Raw genomic sequence first — 26,557 nt, forward strand, 5'->3', positions numbered from 1 at the left:
ATACAGCACTGCTTCTGTTTTAGCTGGTCATCTTATGGCAAATCATGTGAGTTATTTTTCAAGGTGTTGAAGTGTGTTTGCAGTGGTGCTAAGGTTGTTTCTGAGTTGCACAGGGCTAACTCGATTGTATCAAGATTAAAAGCCATTGGAATGGGATGTTATTACGGTGGTTTACAATAAGCGAACACAGGAGTAGAACTGTAGACTGAAACAGTAAATTGCTTGGAAAGAAGGCTGGAAAGGGGTCTTGAGGAGCCATATCATCCTCCATACATGATCCTCTATGCCTATACCATTCTTGGCAGACGTTTGTCTAAGGTTGCAGTTACGAGCTTACACAAAAGGTCATTTTGCTTCCCTTTAGCCCAAACATTTTCTCTGAGCTGCTTATTTCTGTGTTCCCACAAGCATTGTCTTGCCACAAATCAAGCATCTCTGAGCTGTAGTGTGACCTTAGAAAGAAGTGGGAGGTGAGGAAGGTAAATGGTAGACTTGATAAATGGTGTTGCCAGCAGGGAAAATGTCCATGAATGTGTTCTTAAATGTACAAAGGAGTGTATTTTACAATGTCCCAAAGCTTTTATTTTCTGGAGGCAAGGGCAGACAGTTGTTTGGTTGGTTAGCTGATGGTTTCTTTTTTTTTTTTTTTTAGTTTACTGGTATTATTTGTGCCAGTTCCTTAAAGGAAATAAACAACAATTTTTATTTTTGCCAAAATACGTGAGAGCTTCTTCCAACATAGCTCTGTCAGTTAGGGCGATAATTTCTTCTTCCTTCTGATTGAAATACCTGTGGTAGTAACTCCTCTAGCTCATAGCCAGGACTTTGAGATTTCTAACAGCTTGGATATGTGATCTGTACTTCAAGTGAGGTTTGGTCTCTTTCATTATGTATGTTAGCTTGTGACAAACTAAATAATGTTAACATAAGCTTTACTGAAAGAGTTTTACAGGAGTCAAGCTTTGCTAGCTTCTGTGACAGCTAAAAGAATTACATTTTGTTACTGAATACTCAGTTGATTAGTGGCAATCTGTTAGTGTGGTCAGTCACTCAGATGACCAAGCCCCAGTTTGTCTCTGGAGGCTTAAAATTCAGGTGACTGTGGTTATGATTAATAGAATCTTAGCTTTAACGAATCATTGTGCTTCAGTAACATGGAAATTTAATAGTAATGTGCTTTCTCTGGGTGGAGGGGTAAATACATGGGAACACCCTCCAAACTACTCGAAGAAAAATGCATTTATCCTGAAGAACATAACCTTGGCCAGAGAAACCTGATCTCCGGAGCTGTGCTAAATTATTTGAGTTAGCTGTCCCAGAAGAGGCAAAACTTAGAGACCTGAAAGAATATGTTGGCTTTGCAATTGTATTATTGATACAGGAGTCAAGTTGGGCGATACCTACATGGGAGGTAGGTCACGTTTAGCAAGATGGGACAGCAGTTGCCTTAAAGCTTCACTCTGTTTTCTGTCTGGGTGGGAAGGGGAGGGACTGCCTCAAATTCTCCAGCAACAGCAGGTTCAGAGCAAAAACCAATGGGGACCTGCAGAGAAAGCTCCGATGGCTTCCCTTACAGGGTTGGGCTGGAGTGAGGACCAGCATGTTGGTCTGGTCCTTGCTCTCCTTGGCGAGGGATGGCTCCTTGCCGATCCATGCCCAGGGCTGGGAACACCTGCAGTGCCTCTCAGTAGGTGCCCTCGGCGCTTCTTAAAGCCACCCAGCAGCCTCCAGCACGCATGACCTGGGATGTTGCTCTCGCTCCACTGCCAGTGACCTGTGTGGGAGAGGTGTTGCCATCTCTGCTGCACTAATGACTGTCCCTCCAGCCCTGTTGTCATGGTCAATTGATATAAAATGAGGCAATAACAAGCAGTAGGAATCAAATTTTACTGGCGTAGTTCAGAACTCCAGCAGATAAAAGCGAGTGTGAAATGAACGCTGTCTCCTTCTTTTGGAGTGATGGCTTTAGTAGCTCAAACTGGGACCAGTCTCCCAATACAGGAAGATCTGTGTCTTAAAGCTTGCAACAGCATTTCTTTCCTGTCTAATTCATTATCCCGATTGCTAGTTCCCTTCAACACAAAGGTGCTATCATTTCTAATCTTTTAAAAATCTTTATCAGGCCTTCTTTTATTTGCTGGTGGCTCAGGCTGACTGAAAAAAAAAAATCTATAAAACATGTGGTGAAGTGAAAAATACACCAAAATTTCACTTCAATGCTCTGGCCAAATCTCTAGCCAAATCTGTCTTATGGGAGTTACTACTCCGGCCTGCTGTGTGCTGGAGAGCCATTTTTCTCATCTTCACTTGTGCTGCAAAGTTATGCTTCCTCTTATGCTGAGGCCAAACACATCCCAAGAAAAAACTGCTTGGTTTGCCAAACATGCAGCTGATGACACATGTATTTATGCTCCCTGGCAAACCAAGTTAAACAAACAGGGACTAAGTTGGGCAGACGTTATAGGAGGTAATACTTCATTGTAACTTGACTATGAGCAGCTTATTCTTCTTTCCAATTATGGCATCCCTACGCATCACTTTCCCAAGAGAGGAGTATTCTCGGGGAAAAAAATTATGGCATATAAAGTCTTGAAAGTGTAGTAACTGTACAGTAGGGGACAGTAGCTGCAATGAAGGGTCTGAGCACATCTGTCTCATTTTGTTTAAAGCATGGTTGTTTCCACCTCAGATATTAAACTGTTAAATTAATTCCTGAAAACTCAGTCACTTGGTTCTCAGTGTGCCTGAATTCAAGCCATGTTTCAGTAACATCAGGTTCTGTGCAAATAAACAGTAGGTTTCAATTGTCTGCTGCTAATTATCACCCAAATTTGATTTGCACGCTCTTCAAAGGGACTCATATCTTTCCATTTAGTTATTTGTTTCAGTGCGATGAATCTTTAATTCAAACCAAACGTGGGTCAGTTTCCAACTGGAATAAAAAATGTGAGGAATGTGTTTATCCGCGGTCATATCAGTGTCTCTCTTTAGTTTCATATATATGGTGATTCATGGCCTCAGTGGGGAGGTGAATTTGTGTCAATCTGTGAATTGGCTTTGCCTGTTTGGCATGTTTGTAAAGGGTTTGGTCAGTTGTAGAAGGGCTTAAATAATTGTGCCTAATGGAATGGTTCTGGTGGGCTTTCGAATAAGGAGTGCAAGTCCTGAAGTTACACAGGCACAGAAAAATCTCGTTAAGACTTCAATTCCCATCCTACCTATAAAAAGATGTCTATGTGAGGATGAAATGGAGAGATGGGATAACACTATCTAGACTCTTTTCTACTGCATTGAATCTGAACTTAAAAATGTGTATATTATATTTTACCCAGGCTCCTTGGTTGTCACCGTGACCCTCTGCCATGTGCACAGCCATAAAATTTCAGTCACAGAACCGAAGGAATTGTGGACATTTTTCTTTTTAAAATAAAAAGAAAGCACCAAATGCAAGGAAGAGGGCTATAGCAACAATAAAATTTCATCGTAATAAGTACCACATGTGATCACAATTTACGAAGCAGACAATAAAGACTAATTTAAAAAGAGAAATCCTTCTATTCTCTTTCATGTGGCTGAAGGCAGCATCGTTTCTGGCTGTGTTTACTGGAGATTTATTCAAAGATTTAACACCCCCTTCTGTTTTTCTTCTCCTGGAAGCTCAGAGGAGGATACTTTATTAACTTGCTATTCTTTAGATTCACATCTGACCTCTGTTTTCTTTTAATGTGGAGGTAGTTGGTAAAAGTTTTGGGTTTTTTTCTTTAAAGAACACTTTCAAGATATTTCTGTAGTATGATGTAGCATTTCCTGCATTTATTTATTTTTTTCTAGTGACTGTAATAGATGGACTTTCTTTTAGATAAGTCCATGAATACTGTAAAACCCCTCCTCAAATTCTGTGTGTTGTCTTTTGATACTTTCAAGACAGGTTATTTAATGCCTCAGCAAAAGAAGAACCTATTTTGGTTTGGTGCCCAAACAATCAGCTAAGTCTGAACTGATGACCTAATGTAAAAATATTTGCTGCTGTCAGTGGAGGAAAGATTTCAACTTTATGACAAATATTTCTTAAACCTCACTGTTTTGGGCTTCTGTCAGTCACAGTTAAAATCAGGGTCCTTCTGAAGTGAAGCTGTGTTTACAAAATCAATATCATATGTATTTTTACTGCGGCTGTATCTATAAGGTGCATCTCAACAGGGTTTGATACAGGGTATTCTTCTTTGCCAAATGGAAACTTTTCTGTTTGTCTAGATCAGTGTTTCTGGATTCCAGTGCTATGTGACTGGTTAATAATCTCCATAATATTTTTTCAGTTTATTTTCAGTCCTGCCAAATCCAATCCAAATAGTTGTATGTTTTCTTCCTGCAATGGAGGCAGAGTTTGCACTGGTAGAATTGGTACAACATACAAGACACATTAGGATGTATAGGATAGAAATTTTACGTTTGTATTGTCTCAACATTTGTTGGCGAAGGCAGGGGATCTTACGTAACAAAAACAAAAGTAATAATAGGCTTAGGAACAAGTACTTGCCTGTCCCAATAGGAGTGGGATAAATCTTAAGGTAGGCACGTTCAGATTTGTAGATGTATTTCATGTAAATTCTGTGGGTGTTTTGTAAGATTTGGTTGTGATATATGTAGGCACCTCTTCTTTCCTCCTGTCTGTGGCTATTCTGCTCAGGTGATGAACAGCAACATGAGAAAGACTTTGCCTTTTTATATTCTCAGGGACTTCAGATAATATCTAAAATTATTTGTCTCTGTTAGAGTGAAGCCCTAAAGGAATGGTCACCTCTGTGCAGAGATTTTGAGAGTGGATGGTGGTTGGCTCTCTTCAGTTCTTCAGGGGTTTAGCCATAATCTTCATAGTAGTTGGAGCTCACTTTAGTAAAACCTGAGCATTCACCTTTTTAAGGAACTTCTGTCTGCAGGTTAGCTGCCTGGAGCAATGTTTATCCATACGAAGCACGATACCATTGCTAAAACATCTTGGAATCATGCTGTTTTGTGGAAGGGTCTCTGTTCCCATTCTCGTTCTGCCAAAGACTCTGAGTTGAGACTCTGGGAACTTGTGAATGTGATGGATGCTGTTTGAAATAACCAGTTCTGAATTAACACATGGGCTTTCTGTTGAGCCATTGCATAGCAATAACTGGTATCCTTCAGGATTTGCATTCCACTCATTTGTTGCACAGTTCTCCATAGTCTAGAATTTCTCTTTGAATTGAAAATTCAGAGAAAACAAGGGCTTGAAGATGGGTTGCAACTCATATACCTTCCCAGGTAAGGGAAAAGATATGGGAGAACCTCCTGATGACACAATTTTCTGACTTTCAGGTCATTTCTTGTGTATCTGGGTCTAAGTGCAACCATTTCTGTGGGAACAATTCGGAGCTCTGGTCCTTCATTTTAATTCCTTCCAAAAGGAGGAGAGTGATCTGAAGTTCTCTTCCAGCTAGGTAGTATAGTGTAAGTGGATTTTAAAGTAAAGATACATTTTTTAAGCTATGTTTACTTTAAAATTCTTTAGCTTCAGAAATGGGTCTTTTTCTTTTTCTTTTTTTTTTTTTTTTTTTTTTTTTTTTTTTTTTTTTTGAGGTACCGGACTGCTTGAATTTTTCTCAATGTTTGCTGTTTGTAGTATCATGGAGGAGGAAGCTTTCCCACTCTGTAGCCTTTCACTCACTCTTTCTGTCTGTCTGTGATCCCTTTCTCTTAGAAAGCTTTTTAACTGAAGTGGTCTTTTGATGTCTAGTTTTTTAGCCAGCTTTGTTACTTTGGCCAGGAGCCTTATGTTGTTGACTCATCACTTATAAAGAAGATACTTAACTGCAAACACCCTGATGCATTCTTGGTAATTCAACACATAGCCTTCTATTTACATAGATCAGTTCAGTTGTAGAGGAAATTCTTAAAATTTTCCAGACTGGACAAGAAACTAAAATAATACTTTGCTTTGCATATCTAGGAACTTTAGTTCATTGACTAGTTCAGTCTAGAATAGTTTGCATCCCTACTGCATATTATTGCTCATAAACCGGTAACACAGACAGTCTGTGTGTGTCAGAGCTTGTGTCCCCAGCTTTGTGCTGGACACTTGCACCTGGACTATCTGAGACTCAAATTGCCTTTATGTATGTAGGAATCTACTTTACAAGTATTTGTTTATTTCTGCTTTTGGTTCAGCAAGTGTGTTAAAGCAAAGTGAAGTATTACTTTAGGTTCTTCTCCAGTCCTAAAGTAATTTGAGTTGTTTATATAATTACAGTCAGAAAATAAGTATCAAGTGAAGAAATGTGGAGAAAAACAGCTCAATTATATATGATTTTAAATAGGTTTTCCAAAAAATACTACTTGGTACAGCTCAGTCCTGAATTGAGAATGGGGAGAAATTCACTGACCTCCATAAACCTTCAATGGGGCATGGCAGAAATAAGCTCTGTGGAGAACAAAGACAGACATTCTATCCACTAAAATTTCTCTAGTATATCCTAGCTAATCTTTACACCTGAGGAGTTTGGGGGCTGATGTGACCCCCCACGCTGCTTTCACACCTAGGTAACTTTATTAATTTCATCAGGGTGAGGTCAGGAAATTCTCAAAGCACAGGGCAGGTCCATAACGGAACTTTTATAAGGGCCTCAAGATTAGTGGTGTCCAGGGCATAAAAACACTTTAAGAAAAGTCTTTGACAAAATATCCATGTCTTTTCTCCCCCTATGTTGCTATTAAGAAAAATGGGCCTTTCCTGTCTGGCGGAGAAACCTTGTCACAGTTATCCATGCCTTTGACGCCTTGACACCATATTATGTTATCGCCATGCACTCCATACGGGGCTGTGTGCTGAGACCCTTGGAAACTGGAGCTGGTGCACAATGTGGAGCTTCATGCCAAGAACACTTTAGATCAGCTCTGCTGGTTGTTAATAAGTTCCTGGGCAGAATTCAAGGTGTTAGTTTGAACCTATAAAGCCCCAAATGGTTACCCAGGAGGCTGCTTCCCTTCCTGCAGCGCAGCACTTGTAACTGAGATCAGCCAGAGACACTTGACCTCGGCTTTGGAATTCACTTCCCAAATCCATCCACCTGGGCTGGGGTCTGTCAAAAGTTAGTGTGTGCTGTAAGCTCAGCTTGTCTGCCTGATGACCTGGTAGGGGATGGTGTGAGGTACTGGGGGTTTGCTTTATGCTGGTGGTGGAGTGTAATTTTACCTACTGGTGAGTGGTTGTTTTTTTGTTTTTTTTTTTGTTTTTTTTCCCCCTTTTTCTTTATGCTAGAAAGAACAGTATACTTTTTTTGAAATGATACCATAACTACAGTTTATACCTGCAATCATGTGGCTGGAACTGAGGCCATTGCCAACTGCATTTTAATTAATTACATTTCTGATTCCATTTAAATCAGTGGGAGTATACAACTCATTCCCTGGTACTGGGATTTACTCCCCTGAGCAAAATTTTTGAGATCGGATAAGAATCTATAAAGAAGTTCTATGTAAAGACAGATGAGATCAGAAAACCCTGATAACAGGACTTCTCTTGAAGACTGAGATCAGCGATGCGCCATTATAGAGCAGAAGTGTCAGTTGGAGAAAAGAAAGCAAAGACAAACAATAGTGTAAGTGTTTAGCAATAGAAATAATAATACAAATAATAATACATAGCTGTTTTAAATGGGAAGCCTAGGAGAAGTCCAGTCACTTGATGAGAGAAAGATCTGTTGCTTTTCTGTTTGTTTCACCTGGAACTGTCAGGAGACGGAGGCTAAGGCATTACAAAGCTGTGAGTATATATAAATCCCAAGGCTGGAGTATTTTATTCACCAGTGGCTCATCCCTAATATTGTTTGGCTATAGACCAAAGTTCTTATCTGATAAGACAGGATGTAAAACTGTGAGTAATCCATCCACCAAACAGCACAAGCCAGGTTTTTCTGGTTTTGTGTGTATAAACAGTTTGTCCCTGCATTTTTATTCCCATTTGTTTAGACAGATCCCAAATTTAGGTGTTGCACTATGCGGTCGTCCACAGGAGAGAGGCACTGAACCCCCAGTGAACTCCACGGGCCTCCCACCCACAGACCCTCAAAAACACTAGGTCCCAGTGCAGCACATTCTTTCATAGAGAAAATATGTCAGACGCTGGATAAACCCACACTTAATTTTTTTCTGCTTTCAGCCTCCCAACTATGGGGATATAGCTGTTTTAGGCAACCTGGAAAACTGCCTCTCTTTCTTAAAACCCGTACATATTCACACAGTGAACAAACCCCACACGTCTGTCATGACAAAAGGCTTTTCTTCAGAGGTAGAGCCATCCCTATGTACACATGATTTTTCTAAACTGTGCATTCATTGCCAGTAAAGAACTTCTTTTCCCTAGGAAATCGCATGTCCCAGCTCTAGTAAGTTTATTTGTAAGTCTGATTGACATATGATGGGACAAAGTTAGACTGACAGTGAGTGTTTCATTGATGTGAAATTTTACACCATATCTGGACATAGTATATACTTGGTTTATGATCCAGCTGGGCATGCTTGTTAGTTATTGTTGAGGTCAATCAAAGTGTAATTGTAACATAGGGAAAGATGGTCCCAGGGCTACAAAGATTTGTTTCCAACAGCTGCTATTCATTACTCATTAAACTCTACCTTCTGTTTTTGAAATTAATAACCCTTGGCCTTCTAACAAGGCATCAGACTTTAAGAATATAGATTTAAAAATCAAAGATGCACTAGTTTCATCCCCAGACAAGTGAGAGTACAAAGCACTTTAGCTAGTAATAGTAGTTGGCTGCAGAACTTACTATTTCTGCTTGTGGAAAACCAGATGTGAGTTAATTAACCTGAAATTTACAGGCACTGTATGCTGAATGTGAGAGAACTGACTGGTGTACAATAAACCCCAAACTTATGGAAGTCAGGGGGAACACTCAAAACTTCAGTTAAATAAAATTTCATCAAAATTCAGGCAAAGTACAGTATCACAGGTTTACAGCGAGGGAATATCAGATTAAACAGAGTTTATTCAAATTGGCACTTGCACCTCCATTAAATTAGTGATTTTCTAAGGTCCAGTCACCGTTGTTTCTCGGAAGTATAGCACAGGCTTTGGCTCAGGATGATGGTGGAAGGAGGCACATGATGTTTCTGTCCCATGAATCCCATTCCTGTGTCCCTGTGAATGTTGCTCCACTGAGATGGCACATGTGAAAGGTCTCAGGATAGCTTTGGACCGTGGCTGGGGACAGGGACTGCTTCACTGCCAAGTGCTAGCTCTGCAGTCCTGCTGAGCTCTTGTGCAGCTTCGTTTGTTGCTGCTGAAGAGCAGCTACAGAGGGACCTGGAAATTGTGGATGCAGTCCTACTGAGCTTATTTGGCAAACAGTATTGTTTTGGGAGTGTTTTCTGTAGCTGGGTGAGAGAGGTGTTTTTTGATTCCATGAACCACAGAAAGAAAATAGGGATATCTGTGAGTGATTTGTTTGAATGAAAGCTGTAATTTTTTACTTGCAATATGAGTTGTCTTGTCCGCTGCAAATTTGTAAACTGCAACAGTTAGTGACTGCTGCTTCAAGTGGTCTCAGAACAAAGCAGTCAAATGTATAGCTATCAGTGGTGATATGGGATTAAAAAAAAAAGTTATGTAATTAGCTGCAAGGCAACTTTGTGACAGGCCTTTGTGACAGGACCAGTAACTATGGTAGTATATCATAAAGTTAATTGAAACTGGTCTAAGAGAGTTAATGCAGCCATCTTTCTACTCTCTGAATCAGTCTCTCATATCCTTTTCTTTCCTGTGTAAATTCCACTACTTATTCATGTGGAGTACTCTAAACCATCACTAAATGTTACATTTATGACATGTTTCTAAGCAAACATTGGGATATCCATTGCACATGATCATGCTTCCTCAGCCCTACTGGCCTTGTTGGGTAGCTTATTTACTGTTCTGCCGAAGTCTGACCTTTCATGTTTAGTTACTTTAAAGACACTAGAAAACCAACTATCTACTCAATTTCCTTGTAGCTTGGGGGTAAGGTTAAAATAGCATGTAGCTACCGTATGTTTGACATTATACAGCCACAAGTGATAAGCAAATATTTTCTTTTTAAATACATGCTACATTTTGCAAGAGTACATAACAAGTATTTTCATTCCTATTCTTTGTCCTGGAGAAGGCCTGGTGTTGTTGAATATAAAAAGTTGTCACTGGTGTTTATCTTACTAAATCTGTTCACATCAATTGGTTCTGCCTACCCCATATTTCAAAGTGAAATGATGGGGAAAGGTATAGATTGCCTTCCTCTTCAGTTCTCAGCTTAAGGGTGTCCTGTTTGTAATTAAGGAACAATTTCTTTTGTGATGGTAGTCAAGAAATTTTTCTGTCTTATGTCTCTCTCTCTTTTCTTCACATAATATTTGGAAAGGTGCGTGGAAGCCAGAGAACAGTTAATGCAGTTGGAAAATTTCTCGCTATAGAGGTAATTTGTTTTATTTTTTTGAGAAAATCTGAAACAGCTTCTGTATTGTGCATTCAAATTCAAATCCATATACTGTCAGCAGCGAATTTGGAGGTAAAGGGCTGAATGCAAAGGTTTTGATTGCAAGGCCATCTGGCATTATTATGAAAAATGTTCTTGAATGCTTAAAAGAAACCTAAACCACATTGCTTAGTAGGTGCTGACTCCAATGAAATTGAACCATCTTGGTGCAGGTTTGTTGTCTGACTGTTGGAGAGACTGTGGGAAAATCAGCGCTTTCTATACTGATGAAGTGCCTGTGGCTGAGAATCATGATTTTAAGGGAAGAAATGCGAAATGGAATGTCTGGCATGTTGAAGCAAAATATTTTAAAATTGTAACTTTTCTTTTTAACTTCTTGGAAGATTTGTGCAAGGTGTACCTTTTTAGAAGACCAGAAAGAGATAGTAAATCCATTGTTGCTCCAGTCCAGTCCTAGAGAGATAGACAGTGAAGAAAGATAAAATCTATTTGCCATAACAGAATGGTCTGGAAGCATTTGGGCAATACAGAGAAATAATGTTTTTAGAGAATATGGAGACTGGGATTATTTGGGTCGATCTCCTGAAGTCTGAGTTTTCAGATTTCTGTGAAACTCGGATTTGCTTGCCTGCTTTTCTTAAAGTCTGTGTGCTCTGTTTGCTTACAGCCTTCACTGCCTGGATGGAACTGAAGGGATTAACAATGGGATGTAAGGGCTTTTCTATCTAGGTCAGATTGGATTTAGCACTGGCTGAAAATGACACTGGTTGTTTAGTATTCTGGATCAAATGTACAGTGGCCAGATTCATAGCAGTCTGGGTCATCTGAGGTCATAGTGCAGCTAAAGTTGAGAAAACATAGCCAAAGCTGAAGCAGCATTTTCAGACTGCTAAGCAGGGAAGAACAGCACTGACTATTCCCACACAAGATTTCATTCGTGTGTATTTCCTCTTCCTTTTTGAGGCTGAACACTTTATTCCTAGATGCCACATGTAATGCATTTATGAGCTAGGAAAGCATGCATCAGGCCAGGCATAAATCTGATTAATTGTTTTTAGTTTGAATTCTGGAGTATGAACTGCTTTGTCACATCTCTGAATTAAGAGTCTGTTTCTGAGGCTGTCAGCAGGTTCAAAAGGTCCTCCTTTAGGATTTGAGGGGGGAAGATCTTTTTTATCTTTTCACTTTGTACAAGATTTTTTTCAAAATAAAAAAAATAATTAGGAATGAAGAGTCTAAATATCCCATTCAAAAATGTAGATATAGAAAGCCTTGATCACTTCAGATTACTTTATTTCACCTTTAACTTGGTGGACTCATTTCCACAGACAATGCCAGTTCTGGCGAAACAGGCGGCAAGCAGGTTCCCTGGACTTCCCACCATACGATGCTGGAGCTCCTGCCATAGACACTGTCTCTTGTCCACCTGACGGGCTGTGATGGGAGCATGCAGCCAGTCAGAAAAAGAAAGGGAAGATGGGATCAGTGACATGTTAATCTTCCTTGTGAGTGTTTCTACCCTTCCCTTTCCTTTGCTTAGCAGAGAAGGGAATTGGAAAGAAAAAGGAACTGGTTTCTGCTTTGGCACCAAGGCCCTGCCTGCATGGCAATTCAGTAGCTTGTGAGAAGCAAATGCTGTTTGCCCCGGTCTCCTTGTTGCCAACCTGGGTTAGTTGCATCATGCGTGAGAGAGAAGGTTCAAACCGTAATGCACTGGGTGACAACAAACAGCCAAAAATCAAAAGAATGGGGATTTAAATTTTGTTATCTGACTTCTACATGCCAAGCCAGGTGTATCCACCATGCTTGTTGCTGTAGTATGTGAGAACTACAATTCATTTCTTGTTTGAAATAGCAGAGCCCTGGTTCAAGGCCTTCATTTTGTATTGGTGAAGTAGTTCAGCCATGCAAAAATTCTAAGATTTATAAATTTGGCAAAGTATGGGACCTTCTCTGTAACTGAGATCTTTTTCATGACATGGGACAATGAGCTTCAGTGACTTTGCAGTTGCAGACATGCTGAGCTGCATTGGTAGAATATTTCCTGTTTTGGGCAGATGAGATGTCATAAATCTTCATTCTCTCTGTGTTAAATTGTGCGTTAATGAAGATAGAACTTTCTTTGATATGAAACCGGGTTAAAAGAAGAATTCCGATGAGACAAACCCAGAGATAGTGAAAATGGCAAATGAGGATACAGGGGAGGCAAATGGCAAATTTGGCAAATGGCAAATGATGGATCCTGAAGAGGAATTTTTATGTGGACAATGATAAATTCCGTACTTGAATGTTTTTAACATTTGCATTAAAATCTAAGGGATGCATTTACATGCTACTGGTACAGATAATTACTGAAAAATTTGGCACTGGATTTTGGGCACAAGATGGATTTCACTACAAGTACACCTCCTCCATTCCCATAAAACACAGCCTGTCCCTCTATGTGTAGTACGTCTTGCCTTATTCCACAAAAAGGGTCTGCAAATGAGTAACTAAAAGGTAGAAGGGACGATTCACCCAAAATGCTGTCTGCAGGGCTCACTTTGATGCTCTCACCAGTCTCATGTGCAGCATGTCAAGAAACAAGCCCTCATGTTAGTTGCTTAGTATGTCCTCGGTTTGACTCACTGCTGCATTATTCCAGTTTGATATTGAGATAACACCATGGGAGTGACCTCCAAGCTTTTTACCTTTCTGTCTCATCGAGGCATTTATTAAGCATCCAGTCATCTTGTTAACTGAGTGCCTTTCAGTCCCGTGCATAAGGCTGGCAGCTCTGACAAGGGTACAGGATGCATTGCTGTTGTATATCCACTACTACTACCAAGTAATTCGGAGCTTGGTGGTATACAGAAAATCTCTTGATACCTGCAGATTGGTCACATATGTCATAGCATAAAGCACACTGAAATAACAAGGGACTTTACTACAGACTGAAAGGTCACCTTCAATAACAATTATTCCCTTTTTACAGCTCGCCTTCGGTCACGATCAGGCTGCATATTTTTGTGTTGCTTTCATTTTTCCCACTGATATAGGATGTTTTAAGGAGGTAAACCCTGGCCTCATCTATCATTCTGTCAAATGCTGCACATCAGACCTGTACTTGAATTATCAGTTGCATGTGGATTATGTTACCTGTCTCAGTTCTGATCTGTTTCTGTTTTCCATATGATACAGCTGGTGTAGGGTTTTTTTATCATATAAAAGCTATAACCTGGAAGAACTAACATTAATTTCCTCTGGAGCCTTATGAAAAGTATCAAGGGTGCGCCTGACTTGTGGTGACAGAGCTTTTCAGCATAGTCTGAGAAAGAACTGCTTCTGGGCACACATGGCAGCCAGATATAACTTACACGCACAGCGGCATACATAGAGTACTAGTTCATTAACTTTCCCTTCATGAATCTGCTAACCAGATACTTTACTAGCACTTTTAATGTACCATCACATGTCTGGGGTCAGATACTAGTAATACCCAGCTGCAGATCAGGCTGAGTTTCCATAAGACCTCAAACAATAGTGATTAGGTGAAAGCTTAATACCTTTAGAGTCTTATAAACCCTCTGTCTCATATATATTACATCAGGCATTCATGAAAGGGAAGACAGAATAAATTAGTCAATGTAAAATGTATCCGGAAGCCTAAGATAATCCTGTAATTCCCAGTATTATCCCTAATAACGTGACCCTAGAACCAGTGATGAAATGGAGCAACAAGGTCATTGCATGCCAGGGTTCAGATAAGATCTTCCGTGGATTCTTTCCTGTGAGATCTAACCAAAGAAGTTGAAAGTAATTTGAAAAAACTCTTGAAAGTAGTCTTTAGTCTAAAGGGATTAGGAGCCCACAGATGAATATGATGTTCCTCAATCTCCCTGAAAAAAAAAGCCTTGCTGAGACAGCCTCAAATCACTGCAAAGAAATCATTATAATTCAGGAACCTGGGGTCTGTTTCCTCAGTTCCCAGGCACAATGCAGCAGATACTAGGTATGATTAAGAAATGGTGTGAGGGGACTTTGAATGGACTCTGTATGGGCAGCTGATTGAAAAAGCTTCTGGAAGGGGCATGCATCTGCCTAGGTTCCTAAGAAAAGGAGAGCAGCATTTTGGAGTTACCTTTATTTTCCTCGTAGAGCTGCAGCAGAGGCGGTGAGGGTGCAAGGCGAGACATGCAGCGGTCCTCAGCTGGAATGCTTGCACCCTGGCCTGATGAGCCACCTGCAGTCACTGCAGTGGGTTTTTTTCTTTTTGTGTGAGACAGATACCACCAGCAGGAGCTGACAGATAAAAAGGGAGAGGGGGAAGTGGTTGACATGAAGGCTGGTGTTCAACCGGTCTTGTGCACACAGCTGTGTGTGGAGGAGATGGGCACCTGTGGCCCTCTGGTTCTTAGGATCCTGGGATGACTGTAATGGAGGGGCCAGCAGTTGGGATAACAGCAGTCTGATGGGCAGGCCACCAAAACTGCAGTGGCACATGCCCTGAGCTGAAAGGGGAGTCCCTGAAACCAAGAAAAAAATTGTTTTTTGTTTTCTCCTCGCAGACAAAAGACGGGTACCAGCAGAATGTAGCTGACCCCAAGGTATCCGCTTATAAATTACTGGTGCTGGTGATGTCTGGGGCTTAGTACCATGTAGTCCTCCTTGAAACCACTCCCTATTTGTTCTTCCCATAGGATCCTAGGAGAAAGGGTAAGCAAGAATTTCTTGTTCCCACTGGAGTAGGCTATGAACGCAGGAGGACTTTCTATGATTTTCTCTGGAAAGGAACTGTGGTTGGGACATATGGTCTTTTAATTCAGAAAAATCTTGTATTTTCCAGGGTGCTTGCCATAAGTCAGGGAGAGTTTGGGCTCATGGCAAAGATGGGTGGGTGGAAAAGCTGGGTTTTGTTTGTTTTTTTTATTTTTTTATTTCTCCAGTTTGGGCTCTGACACACAATGTTTCACTCTGTTGTTTGAGATTTTGCCACTAAATCCTTGGGAAGAAAGAACTTTCTTCCCCATTGCAAGGCTGGTATTGTTTGGGATACCCTGCTGGGCTTCTGAAGAGAAGTGATGACAGACACCCTGCAACAGACGTGAAAACCAGCTCTGGAATCTGAACAGCAAATCAAGCATGTGAGCAAAAGCTATGCTGACTTGTGTGTGTCCTCATTGTCGCCTGCCAGTTTCAAAACAGGCTATGTAAGTGTAGCACTTTAAATGCTTCTTGGGAAAATGGGCAGCTTTGAATAACAGAAGAGAAATGTAATGTAAAGATAACTTATAACTATGAAATGTATAATAGTGCCGTTTCTGGAGAGACAATGTAATATGGAGATCTGAGCTGTAAAAGCTTCTAAGTCAGATAAACCACCAGGGATTCACTTTTACCATAGTGAGAAGACTCCCAGTCCTCAGTTTGGATGTGAGACGTCTGCACCCAATCAGAAAGAGCTGAGCCCCTTAGACAATTACAATTAGATCATTAAATGCCTGGCTGTATCATTAACTTTATATTGTAATAATAAAAGGGGAGTGAGAACCTCCAGTAAAAGAGTCAGATGATGTTCTGTTCCCAACCTGTGATTCCTATGGATTATGGGCATAGTTGCAGCCAACACACAGCACAGTTCCCATGTGAACAGATCTGGTTTCAAAATCACCGCTATGAAATAAACACAAGAGTCTCAGGCAAGTGAGCTCTAGCCCACTTTGGTTTAAGAGCAGAGAGTGATTCCTGCATGTAAACATTTCCAGTGCTGTGGAGCCTAAAGGGATGTTGTGCTCTGACCTTGCCTCACCTGGGAGCAAAACAATGAAGATGGACGAGTAGCTACGTTCACAGCAACAGAAGAGTGGGAGGAGAAAGACAGCATAGGTCTAACGTGGTTAACCCAGGCTTGGTTAATCAAGGGCTGTCTGGGGTATAGAGTGGCAGCCTTGAGGCAGGGAGGGTGACAGTAGCAGCTTTCACTCCCCATAGCAAAGGGAACTGTGTCTGCTAGATCTACTCATACTGAAGGAAGAGGAACCTTATACTAATAAACCTCATCAGAGCAGACAGCAAAATTGGTCACATAGCACACCTGAAAATGCTTGTCAGAATCTTATTTTTCTGTTTTCCTGTTTCTGGCTTGGTAACCAAATATACTTGCATACCTATAGGTTCTACAGGGGTTAATTCATTGGGGCTACCTTGGGGATAGAAATATTTGGAAACGCTGGAATTCCTGTTTCTCCAAGTGTTAGTGGATGTTATCTGTTCATGTCTGACTGTGTCTTTGATGTCTTCAGATGGAAGGTGATGGTGACACCCCAAGCCATTTCATGCCAGCCATATATCACTGTTTTGGCACCAGTCCGCCTTTGACATCTGACCTAAGTACTATCAGTTGTAGTACATTCAATTGCCTACAAAAGCCATCTTTCTGCTGTAAGGAATACCATTTCCTGTAGCTCCTGACAAACCCAAGGGGGCAGAGAACTCGACAGGGCTCTTCCCTTGAGACTGTCTGCAATGCCTGTTTCCACTGTAGAAGAGGCCCTTTTTGCTCTCATATGTGGCTTGCACCTTTGAGGGCAGCTCAGCCTTGCGCAGGGGACACGATGGATAGCACCTGCTGAGTGAAGAAACAGTTATTCAGTGTCTCACTTTATTATTCCATGGTTTTATGCCAGCTCTTCTGGGTCATATATGTTTCCAAAGTATCCTTTATATATAAAGCTCTCTCTTTTTGTGGACTTTTCTGTGGCGGTGCTGCTGAAGTTATCTGAGACTTTCATAGGAATGCATACATTTTTACTCTGCCCCTGTGAGGTGAGGAGATGGCCCAAACCAGTGGTAGAGGGGTTTAAGACTGCAACAGGGATGTTGAGTCTCTGATAATTTCAGCTGGTTTTGTGAGACATTAACACTCTAGACAAATCTGGTTCAGACTCTCACCCCGAGGTGAGACTCCCAGAATTGGTGACTATCTGTGGGGAAGTGGGAGTGCCTGAGCTGCCTAGAGTCGCCTGAAACCATTGCCCATCACCAAGAGTAAACCTGAATTGCTGAGAGCAACATTCACGTGCTGGAGCCATGAAAATGGCTGTCCCTGCATTCACTTTGCACCTTCCAGTCTTCCCAGCAAAAAGGCAGAATGAGGAAGAAAGCAAGAGAGATGTAAAAACCTGTGAATGGTAAATAGGCAGCTCATCTCTGTGGGTGTTTTTAAAATCTCCCTCAGCAGCGTCAGTGTTCAACAGGGATTTAATCCTGCCCCAGCAATGATGAAAAAAGTTTTTTTTTCCCCACTATTTTCAGCTGGACCTTTATCAAACCTACTGCCCAAATCCAGGTCATTTTGTGCACCAAAACACTCTCAGCACTCAAGTTGAGAGCCTTAATGCTCTGGCTTTTTTTTTTTTTTTTAAACTTCTACTATTTTTGATGTGATTCCTGGGGAGCTTTGTACAAAACCCTTCACCCTGAACATTCACAATACAGACTCCCATGTGATCATCAACAGGTCTGAACTGTTAGAGCCAAGCACAAACCTGACTCATGTGAAGCAATATGCTCTCAGACTAAAGATGCCACAGTCTTTCTGAAAACTTGGGGGAGACTCCCTAAGAGCACCAAAGTGTGAGAAAAATCAGTACAGGAGATCCCATCCTTGCAATGATAGTGGTAGCTGAAATGTTCATTTTGCCAATGGGCTTCCCAGTTAAATGCAAACAGAGGAGGGCTTGTGATTCCTGACTGACATTTAATGGCATACAAGAGTGGGATATTTCTTTCAATACGATCCTGACAACATCTACTAAGCCCCATTTGGCAAGGCTCACAAAATAACCTCTGCCAGTTGATACAGAATCGTAGAATCATTTAGGTTGGAAAAGACCTTCAAGATCATCGAGTCCAACCATCAACCATGCCCACTAAACCATGTCCTGAAGTGCCTCGTCTACACGCTGTCTGAATACCTCCAGGGCTGGTGACTCAACCGCTTCCCTGGGCAGCCTATTCCAATGTCTGACAACCCTCTCAGTAAAAAAATTTTTCCTAATATCTAGCCTAAATCTCCCTTGCCTCAACTTGAGGCCATTTCCTCTCGTCCTATCTCCAGCCACCTGGCAGAAGAGACCAGCACCCACATATTGCCTGGACCACTGGAATTTTTGCCCTACATTTCAAAATTATCTATTTGCTATATGTTTTTTTTTTCTTTTTGAAAAATGGCAGAATTGGGAGAATTATTATTTTTTTTTGTTCATACTGAGGAATATAAAGACATAAGGAAAAACTTTACTTTTTCTCCAAACCCCATTATTTAATGCAAACAGTCCATCTGAGAACAACACTTCCACCAAGGCCCAGTAACTGAGTTCTGACTTTGCTTTTAAGCCATATTTCATCTAATTGTTGGGAGGGAGTGTACTTCTTTGCTCCTCTATAGCTGGAGCTCATAAAGAGCGAGCTTTTCTTGCTGACAGAGTACTTCGGAAATTTAGGTTTTGAGGTTTATATTTTTGATATTACCATCCCATGAAAGTAAATAGATAATTAGGACTTATTTTTTTTACAGGGGAAGAAATGGCAAGGGAGGATGAGAGAGAGGTCCAGATCTCAGCCTGAAAACAGCAGTCTCTTGATAGTGGCACGGTGGTGGGCAGTTTCAGTATAGTGATTTGTTTGATCTATTATAAAATCCTCTATACCAGTGTGTAGCTACCACCCACTTATATTTATTATGCAGTTTTATTTTTGCTTGGTAATATTTTTCTTGTGTTTATTTTAAAAGGTCTACATTTTGTGGTGACAGTCTCCCATTTTCCAAATTAACTGCTAGCAGATGTTGCTGTGTGGTGTGAAGCACACACAGCAGCCTAAACTGCCAAGGTCTGGATACTGGCTTAGGAAAAACAAAAAAAGGAAAAAAAAAAATCTTTGTGTTATTCAAGCAAGTTTCAGGAGTGTCTATAAAGTGCTTATATAGAATCTTATTGAGAAAATAAATTACTGGGGTTTTTTATAGCTTTTAGATGGTTTTAGTGTTTGGAATTACTGCTGAAACCTAACAAGTCTGTACCATGGTTTAAGAAATGAAGTATCATTTGAGCAGTGTTATTTAGGAAAGGATTAGCTGCTGTACATTATATACAGGCAAACACAGGTAAGTGGTACTTGGAGCTACAACTGCCTAATATTCTCTCTTATAAAATCCCTGCTACTGTTGCACATGCTGCTGAACCGTAGCTTTTGGAGCTAGGCTAAAAGCTTCAGTGTGAGCAGGGCACTTTGAGTAGGCTATTTTTTGAAACTATAGCTGAAAATGAGATTGAGAAGTGGGGGTTTGTGCTCTTACTTTTAGAACAAGGTATTGCAAATTGGCTGGGGCATTGTCCTGTTGCCAAGGATGTGCTGTTTTGCTGCATCTGTGAAATTTCACCCAGTTTTGGACAAGCTATACATTTGTGAGAAGCGGAGGCTGCATGTGTTAGAGTGACTTGCTAGGCAGGTAACTAACCTGTCTGGACCATTTAGGTATCATGCTACCATTGCTCATCCAGGTAACTAGGTAAGTTATAAGCATTTGCTGTTCTCCATGCCTGATGTGAGTAGGATAAGAGGGGGAAGGAAAGGGTGTTACAGTGCAGCAAGTAATTCACTGCCTAACTTGTTGCTGGAGTGCTCAGAAGGAAGCATGGCTGGTGTGGCTATGGCTCCATCACAGAAGGGTTTTAAGATCTGTTTGTGCGAGTGCTTGTTAGGAGTGACGCAGGTGTAGTTGGTTCTGCTTTAGAGCAGGGAGATGGACTAGAAAACCTTTAAAGTTTCCTTTTAAGTCTACTGTCCTCTGTCTAAGCCTTGCTCTGTAGCCTCCCTCAGAGAAATTGGAAAGTTACCCGGGTTTGCCCCATTAGATCCATTACTGTAGAAGAGCTGCCCACTAGATGTCACTGGTACTTCACTGAAATAAGATTCAAAAAGCCTTTTCTGGTAGGTCGCTAAAGAGCCGGTGTACAGGTGAGCATCATCGCTGTGCTTGCACCCGTGATGATGCTCCTGTGCTAAGGCTCTTACTGCCCCTCCACGGGCACCTCGTGTTCACCTGAGCAATGGGGCTCTCCCGGGGCTTGTGTGTGGTGGCTAATACCTCGGACAAGTTCGGACCAGAAAATGAGCCTGTGGGTGGGTACAGTAACACTTTTGGGATTAGCACTGTGCAAGCACATTAGGGCAAATGCCTCTCTTGTTGTGAAGGTATTTCAATGGTGCTCTATTTACTAGGATTGCTAAGGATTTTATTTTCTTATCTTCCAAATGCAACAGCTAATTCTGCATTTTATTCTAAGACAAAACTCTATGCTGATAAGGAATATGCAGACTTTTGTATGCTTTTTCCCTTTTAAAAAAACCTGTAAAGAGGACCTGAAAGTCCAATAACCTTGTTAAAGAACGGTTATCGCAAAGATGGCTGATACATAGAACCTGGTCTTTACCAGTGTTTTTAATGCATAAATTGGACAAATTATATCTACTTTATTTCACTTGAACTACTAGAGTTCCCTCCAGTTGAATCACCTGTAGTTGGCCTACAGTTGACCCTTTGTTGACTTATTTAATCATCTGCCTAGTTTTCAGAACAGGTTATGAGCATTCAGACTTAAATCAGTCCTTGAAAAGCTCCTGTCATTAGGCAGTAAGGCTCGTACCTGATAATCTGCTCGTCACATAATATGAACACAGATGACAATCACTTACCTCTTTTATGTCATGATATAAGGCCAAAATTACCTAAAATGAGGAAGAAAGCCATTATTTAATCAATGGAATTGCATCAATTGAGTAAAATTTGTCTCTAGTGTAAACAAATGGAATGTCTTTGCGCTCTGTGAAAACAAGACTAAATTACTTGCAGATCTTGCAGATAGAAAAACATAGGAAGTGGACTTGTAGGCTGACACATTCAGGGTTTCAGAGTATGCATTTAAAGTAATTATCCGGATTACACTGGATTACTTAATATATTTTTTGCATCATGTGTATGCACTTTTATTTTTGAAACAATAAAAGTGATATTAGCCTTTTTTTCAGTAAAGTTTGATTATTTGAGAAATTCGTTAGAACAATGCGGGATTATTACCAATAAATGTACTAGTTAAATACGAAAACGTCAAAAAGCAGTTTTAACTTTTGAAGGTGAGTTGAAGAGCAGTCATCAGTGTGTCCCAGGACAGAGAAGTTTTTGGTACGCGTACATATAAAAGAAGTTTCCTCCTTGAGGCCCATACGTATATAAATAGCAGAACACAATAAAGAATGTAACAATTTCTAGATTCATGCATTTACCTCATTACCTGGTTTTAGTACTATGAACACTCAATATTTAGTGGCTACCTTCTGAAGAACAATCTATATGTGGAAAAAACAGAAGCTGCATGGGCTATTGGAATATTAGCCTGCAGGTATTTTACAGTTTTCCACAGGTCCAATGGAAGAAAATGTGAGTGTGTTAAAGATGTATGTTTCTAATCTATAAATACCATAATTTCTTACTTGCTGAAGTAAATTTTGTTTGCACTTTTGTAACTGGCCTAAAGCGACCAGCTGGAGTAAGATCAATCATGTGCTTGACCTGACACCTCTAGAATGCAAGATAGGCCTATGTGAGTCTTCCTCACTGATTCAGAAATTGGGATTGCTCCATAGGCAAGTCTGTAGGAAGAAGCTAGTGTGGGAACCAGGTAGTTAATCTTTTTTTTTTTTTTTTTTAAAGCTCCTGTTGCAGCCTTTCGGAGATAATGTTGGATGATTGAAAGAAAGACTGTAGGAAAGGCAACAAATCGTGGGTTTGATGTGTAGGTCTTGATTCAAGCAAGAGGCTTCCAGGACAGCCCCTTTACTCAATGAATGCCCAAAGAACCAAGTCAAAAGACATTTAATAATCTCAGCACCTCGAGGAGTGGTCCTTAACAGTGACACATGATAGCTGACAGGCAAAAGGTAGAGAGGTGGGCAAAATTTCACCACCAAAGATCACAGAAAAGGTAGAGTAAATATGCAGTGCATTAGTCCTCGCCTTCCTCTTCTTTGAGTTGTCTAGGGTTGTGGTTAGGCGGGGATTTTGAAGTGGTAGGGTCCACAGCAGGGAAGGAGCTACCAATTGAAAGAGTCTGCACCTCACTGCTATGGCATCCTCTTCTGGCACTGTCTGTGCCAGACTCTGACTTGAGGAAACTGACTCCCCTGCTTTTATGCTAGCTGTGTGCAGAAGCTCCTGTCAGCGCGAGGGTGCGAGGCATGACTGTGGTCCATGCAAAGGTGGGACTGACTGCCTACCGTTTCCATCGTTTGTCAAGTTACACCACATGGAAGAGAGCATTTGAAAGATGCTGGGCTGCATCTTTTCCCTAATTGTGGTTAGGGAACAGCAGTTGTGGTGGTGTTTTCTTCTCAGATTCCTTTTCAGGAAAATAAAAGGAGAAAGAAATAGCTTTCCTTATCACGTGTGATAGTAACTCTCATGCTCTCTCCCTGCGCCATGGAGGTTAACCGTCTGCAGAGGGATATGAACTTGAAACTCCTTTGGTTTATTTGAACATGACATCTACAGCTCTCTCCAACATCTGTCTTCACCACCAGCCCTAAAGTCGCAATCTGGCTAAACACAAGTCAGTGAGTTTGTTGGCACTGAGGTTCCTCTACAGCCATTTATCCACAGGAGCCAGAGTTTCTGTGTTTCCATGGTGGCAACTTTAACTGGACCAGATCTCAAGACTCCACAGGTGGCCTCTTGCAATGGGATGTGTTTCCCATTTTATGGTGGTGGTATAAACTAAGGGGTCCTTTCTGCAGGCAAATTTTATGGGGAGGAGAAATGGTTTGTCCAGCTGAAAACAGAGTGGAAGGGTGTGAGCGAGGAGGCTTTGGGTAGGATCCTGGGGGACAGTTCATATTATTCTGGATTTTGAGAAATCTGCAGGAAGGCAACTGCCAGCTCTGGTTTCATTAGGGTGATGCTCCCTGAAACACCCTTGGCAGTTGGCTTTGTTTACAGGTCAGTATAATGATAAAATTAACTTCTTTTCATTGGAGGGGTTGCTTTGAATATCTGAATATGTTTATTCAGAAATGCCTGACATAGTAGCTGATAAAGAAAACACTATGCTAGATTTTAATAAAATAAATATATCTAATAGCCAATAATGAGTGACATCTCTGTATTTGTCTGAGAATCTGATTCCTACCACTTCTAATTTCATGCTTTAGGGTCTTGTTTCTCTTCTTGTGCCATTTAAGATAATTTGTTACCTTTTAACTGAATTTAAAAAAATGTTCTTTATTGTTATGCTCTGCATAGTAAAGCATACTTAAGCAGCAAGGTAGAGAAATCCTCACCTTGAGAGAGTATCGTGTTGTACTGAGACTTCTGAGAGATTAGCTTTTGAAGAACCTCTTTGTTTTTATTCTGAATATGATCCAGTCCTGGGGATTTAATTTTCTTCTCCAGATCATTAGATTTGCATGTTTTCTTATCAAAGGAGGAATGAGTTTAGGGCATGAGCTTGTAAATCTGTTTTCACATAATTTATGAAGTCACATGGTACTGGTGCCACTGAAGGGAAAGATGCTGTTTATCTTTTAATTTTACAGTGACATCTAGTCCTTTCAACATGTTTTTCATCTTTAGAGCTCAGTGCATTATTCTGGTTTCCCACACTACCATTGTCCAGGGATTGGCAGGTCTATGAAAAAAAACTCACATAAATTTTGTTCTCTTTCTGCTTAGTCACTCTCCCTTCTGCATCTCCTTACAGTGCCCATCATCCAACGAAGTCAAGTTGCCTTTAGTAATGCAAGATTGGCACTTTGCAGGATATCTTTGGTTGGACAGAGGAGTAGAAGTTTAGCATGATCTTGTTAGTAGTTTGGGTTTTCTCTCAACTCAGCCATCTTTCTTTGTTCAAAGGCCAGATAACTATCCTTTTGTTCAAAAGACTGTTCTCGTCCATTCTCCACAAAGAAATCTGAAAAGTTTATTGTTTCCGTGTTGTGATCCCTTAACGGTTGCTGAGGTTTGTGAATGACTTTTTCTATCATTTATGAAAATGATTATGTGGGATTTGCAGAAAAAAGTTTCTGGTTTCCTCCCCCTTCCTCCCGTTAACACTCTGAATATCCCAGGGAGTGATTTCAGCTGTGTTCAGAACCACAAACTGTAAGAAATGATAGTGTGCTGGTGTGTTACGGCAGCCAGGCACAGCATGACCATGGGGCATTGCCCCACAAGGGCCACGTATGAAGCAGACTGCTCACGGTTAGGGCCAGTGCTATCTTTGTGGGAAGAGACAAACAGCCTGATGCGGTTTGCATAAGCTAAAGCCACTTCTGGCTCTGAACAGGGGAGGAACAGGACCAAAGTCAGTTTTGAAAGTGGATTTGAAAGCTGTGCCTAGTTAATTTAGATGCCCTTCTTATTAGGGGTTCGAGCATTAAGGGGTGAAAAGTGGATTGATCTCTTAAGGTCTTCAGCTTCCGTGTCCATCTCCTGTTGATGTTAATGGGGAGTGGCCTTACAAGACAAAAACAGTAAATGTTGCTTCTGAGGATGAGTATAGTTGTGATTTCCCAAGCCTTTGGATCCTACTGGGAAACTTTGAGACAAAAAGGCAAAAAGCTTCCTATTGCCAAAGGTTCAAATACTGTATTTAAAAGCAGCTTCCTCCGGGTTTCTAAAGGCAGCTGATCAAAGTGTGGCTTTGTGCAGAGAGCACAACACGCTTCACATGCACCCAAATTAAGTTGCTTTCCTGTAGCAGCAGCAGCATGGCTGAGTGCTAGCCTGTGCTTCCCAGTGAGCCTGCTTGCCATGTTGCTCCTCTTCTCTGAGTGAGCAGCTCTTAGCAGGCAGCTGCTCCCTAGTCAGGTTGGTTTTAGGTAAACTTAGTATAAAGAGTGGGATTGCATTATCACTATGAGGAACAAAGTGCCAAGGTTTTTTGAGTGCTTGTAACACTAAGTTGCAAACTTAGTTGTTACAGACTCCAAAGACTGAGAAACTGGGGTCTGTCAGTCCAGGAGCTGCCGGGACTCCTGTTTGACATTGTCTGCTCCGCTGTGACATAAGTGTGCAAGTATCTTGCTTGGAGCAGAGGAGCTGTGCTCCAAAGACAGCTTTTGGGCTGGGTCTGAAACCCAAATTTTCACAGATCTGAAGGAGTCACAGTTCCTGCTACAGTCAACAGGAGATGCAGGTGCCAATATTGCTGAATAGCAAGACTTGATTCAAGTTGGATACTCTTGGTTTCAAGTTGGCAGTTGAAAATGCTGCTTCTAGTGTCTGTGCATGTCTCGAAGATGTGGGATGCTGTCAGGCTTGGCTGACTGATGTTTGCCAGTGTTTTTAAGACCCCTCAGAGGTTTAAACAACTGTACATTACTATTGTTATTAAAAATCATAAGGTATTTGTTTTATTATAACTTGGGCAGTATTTTATTCAGAGCAGCTCAACCCATCTTCTAATATCCATGAGTTATGGTTTGGTTCCTTGCCAGTCATTTCTCCAAAAACTTGGTGCTCTGGATTTTGCTTTGCTCAGTGAGACAGCCTGAGCTCTTCTGGCTTTGGGAGCAGTGGATGTAAATATGTGACATTACATCCCACAAATGGCATCATGTTTACAGCACAAGGGTCTGGTTCACCTCTGCGTTTCAATTCATGCTGCCATAACCCCATTTATTTCAACACAGCTGATCTGGAATAATACAGGTGATAGTCGGAGAAGTTGACAAAAATGCCTGTAGGCTACTACAAACAGTTAAAAATAATACAGCAACCTGACTCAGCCTCTCAGATGGCAAAAATTCCTCCGCTGCATTAGAGTTGGGTGGCCAGTATACTGGGATCCATCTTCATTACTTGCATATTTTATTGTGTTTAAAATGATGATTAAGGGAAAGTCAGAAAGTAGGGTAGAAAATACAGAATGCTTGAATTCACTAAGAGCCAGAGGAGATTCATTAAAATGTGCTTTGCCACCCCAGACCAGTTCCTTACCTGTTCTGCAGAAACA

At 41.0% G+C, this 26,557-nt stretch overlaps 1 long non-coding RNA gene across 1 annotated transcript in view; it reads left to right on the plus strand.

The window, feature by feature from the left end:
- LOC138688583 (uncharacterized) overlaps nt 1-26,557 on the plus strand; it is a 54,963-nt gene that overhangs the window by 3,792 nt on the left and 24,614 nt on the right. Inside the window, exon 2 of the long non-coding RNA XR_011327457.1 lies at nt 15,056-15,631. This is a non-coding gene — a long non-coding RNA (uncharacterized lncRNA). The remainder of the gene's footprint in view (nt 1-15,055; nt 15,632-26,557) is intronic.

Source organism: Haliaeetus albicilla, chromosome 13, assembly GCF_947461875.1.
Source record: "Haliaeetus albicilla chromosome 13, bHalAlb1.1, whole genome shotgun sequence".
NCBI lineage: Eukaryota > Metazoa > Chordata > Aves > Accipitriformes > Accipitridae > Haliaeetus > Haliaeetus albicilla.